The 3,227-nt window shown below is 44.3% G+C and overlaps 1 long non-coding RNA gene across 1 annotated transcript; it reads right to left on the reverse strand.

Annotated features, from left to right (window-relative positions):
* Window positions 1-833: 833 nt before the first annotated feature.
* LOC120672010 lies at window positions 834-1,211 on the reverse strand. The gene is made up of 3 exons (XR_005673937.1): window positions 1,156-1,211; window positions 969-1,070; window positions 834-888 (listed from the first exon to the last, which is right to left on the reverse strand). It is a non-coding gene; the product is annotated as an uncharacterized LOC120672010 (long non-coding RNA).
* Window positions 1,212-3,227: the final 2,016 nt, after the last annotated feature.

Here is a 3,227-nt window from a genome sequence, read left to right on the forward strand (position 1 = left end):
TTTTTAAAAGATACACAAATGATGAAACGATTACAATGTGGCAAATATCGTAACATTCGGCTTAGGATGGGATTACGAAGGTACACATCTTCTCGTTCCTCGAGCTTTTCATACTTATGAGGCGTGACAGATATAAATCCAATTGGAAACTTCATTGCGGTTGTGACTTGCTAGGGTTGTACCTATCGCTACAAAACATCCTGTTTAGAGTGCCGCCACTACTAGAAAACGGGTCTTGGGCACCGGCTGAGAAGGGCCTAAGGCACCGGTTTCCCAACCGGTGCCCCGCAACCGCGACCAATGGCCTCGCCTTAAGACACCGGGTTTCTCAACCGGTGCCTTAGGCCTCCATTGGTACTGGTTGGAAAGACCAGCCGGTACCAAAGAGGCTGCCACGCTGACGTAAGGTGGCAGCCCCTTTGGTACCGGTTGGTATTTCCAACGGGTACCAATTACCTTTTCCCTTTTTTTTCCAAATCCAGGTTTGTTTGTTATATTTATTACTGTTTATTCTTTTATATTTGCTAAACGCACTCAAACTCTACAATACTATACGTTCATTGGTCGTTCGTGTTCGTTTTCAGAGAATATTTGAAACTAAATAAAAGTGAAATACGAACATATAATTAAGCTAATTAGATGAACTAATATATTTACAAATTTACAAACATCAAGGCATAATCTTTAAAAATATTTACAAATGTACAAGTCATGTTATTCCAACTACTAGTCCCCTCAGGAGGTCGATGGAAATCCTCTATCGATGTGACCGTCGTGGTAGAACTCGCCTCTAGGATCCAAGATCTCGTTCAAAATGAATCCGGCGAGCTGCTCGCACACGGCGTTGATCCGATCAGTAGAGTAACATTCATCACCCATTTGAGACATCTATTATTTAGAAAAAAAGGATTAACATCATATGTGTTAGTACAATTATGAAAATATACTAGTCAACGGTTTGGACGTACTCTCATTTCTTCATCAGTAGTCTTCCCACATGGAGTCATGATGTGCAAGTAGTCGCATACGTAGTACCCGCACCAATCAGTTCCTTGTTGTTGTCTCGCACACTTAAGGAGAAACAAATAAATTACTCAATTTAGAACAATTTGGGATTATATACTTAACTAGACAAATCTTTATGAATGAACATACCGGATAATCCATGTTAACGTTCAGTTCGGGCCTCCATTGACCACGTCCTTTGTTATTTTTCACAAATTTTTTCCAAACTCTGCGCCCAAAGTTAAGTTTGATATTAAGGAATTGTTATTAACAGAAAAAGGATTTAATTGTGCAAACTGAACTTACCTGTTCAAGGGGTCTAGGATATGTTGGATTGCGGACTTTGGATTTCTCATTGAGTCAAAGACTATAAGATTGCCGGTCTCTACGGAAAGTATGAGTAAAATCCAATGATAACTGCAGATATAGATATGATATATACATAAATATATTAGACAACTTAGTATTTATTTAGTAATATAACAGAGGTTTGAGTCGATCAAGGCTTACCCAAAGTTGTATGGTATGAATATATAGGATTTGTAACTTTGCCTAGTCAACGAATCGTACATGTTTTCGCACGTTTCCTTGTAACTTTCGTTGATCAATTTCTGGTTGACTAGCAAAGGAGACATGAAGCCGATCTGATGGTGCCATCCATGTTTTCGGCTTCTTTGGATCTCCTGTCTAAACGATGCAATAGAAATTTTATAATGCACACATATAATTATGTTCTTGTTAACAAAAAGTATTAATGTAGAGGTAAATGATACTTACAAAACCCAAATGGTGATGATAGAGGCGTCGAGGGCTTGTCGATGGTAAATTTCATATAAATTTTGGAAGTACACCCAGAAGTCGTCCTCCCCGCGGAAGAAATCATGGTCACGATACTTGACTCCAAACATTTTCCCTTCGTCTTTCGCCATTCGCAGGTACCATCTATGCAAATTGAACATCTGCGTACCTAGACTTTTCTCCTCTTCCTCAGTGACAAAAGGTTTTCCATGATAGAATAGAGTAATAGTGCGAGCGATAGGGATTTTTGCTTCCACATGCCCCGTTGCCTCCTCTAGCGTTAATCCAGTTTCATAAAGAAATATTGCGGCCTGTAGGTCCGCTTGGAGTTGTACGTCCGTCGGGTGTAGGAGTGGCAACCCTGGCATCCGGAGGGGCTCGAGTTCTTTTTGTTGTGTGCCAAGCTGAGGAATGGTCTTGCCACATTTTTTCTTCAGATTTCTCACCTTGTGTGCCTTTGTCAGAGTACGATCATAGTCCGAGGGTAAACTTTTCGGTTTTGGTGGGTTGTCTAGGTTTGCGAGAAGCTTTTTCCCTAGTTCTAGAGGTACCTTTTCCCTCGGCGGGGGGACTTTAGGCTTCAATTGTTCTTTTATATATCGAGCAGTCTCCTCTTCCAACTCCTCAGCGGTTTTCTCGTAGGTTAATTGTCTTTCGACCGTTTTCTGCTTCTTCTTTGAGGGTCCAGCCGCTGGGAGGGATGATGTCTTTTTCTTTCCCTTTTCTGGTGCAGGAGGAGTTGGAGTACTCGTGGCCCTTTGCGCCGGCGGAGACGGTGGTGAAGGAGGTGGCAGTGGGGACGGCGGTGAGGTAGGCCGCGGAGACGGGCGATCAGTCTGCCCGGGAGCCGTTTGTCTTTCAGTAAGTTTGATGTCGGACTTGCGCCATAGAACGACCCCGTGCAGTGCGTCTCCCAATGTCTTCTCTCCATCCCCTCCAACGAAGTCGAGCTCAAGATCGTCATTGTTTCCAACTATCTGCTCGACTGTGACGGAGGTGTAGCCAGGGGGTATCGGCCTTCCATGAATTGTAGTAGAAGGATTCAGGGGCAGGGCTGACCCGTATGCGACATGAATGGATATATTTCTTGCTCGCACATGAAGCTCGCACGGTGTCGGCATGGTGACATCATCCACTGGATACCTCTGGTCATCTACCGCCGTTGGCTCAATCTGGGGTTGCTTTTCCGCTTGTACGTCGGGCGCCGCTGTGGATGCACAGCTGCTGCGTCGCTGAGAGGCCGGGCTTATCACAACATCCGGGTGCGACCCAGCAGTGCCCCTTTGGCTCAGAGCTAGCTGCACCGCCTCATTGACCCTGGCGTCCATCTGAGATTCCAAGGACGCAACCTTCTTGTTCATCTTTTCTTCTATGGCACTGAAGTTTCTCTTCCTGTTCGGCTCTGCTCTTTCGGTGAGTCTTGT

This window comes from Panicum virgatum, chromosome 5N, assembly GCF_016808335.1.
Source record: "Panicum virgatum strain AP13 chromosome 5N, P.virgatum_v5, whole genome shotgun sequence".
NCBI classification, from domain to species: domain Eukaryota; kingdom Viridiplantae; phylum Streptophyta; class Magnoliopsida; order Poales; family Poaceae; genus Panicum; species Panicum virgatum.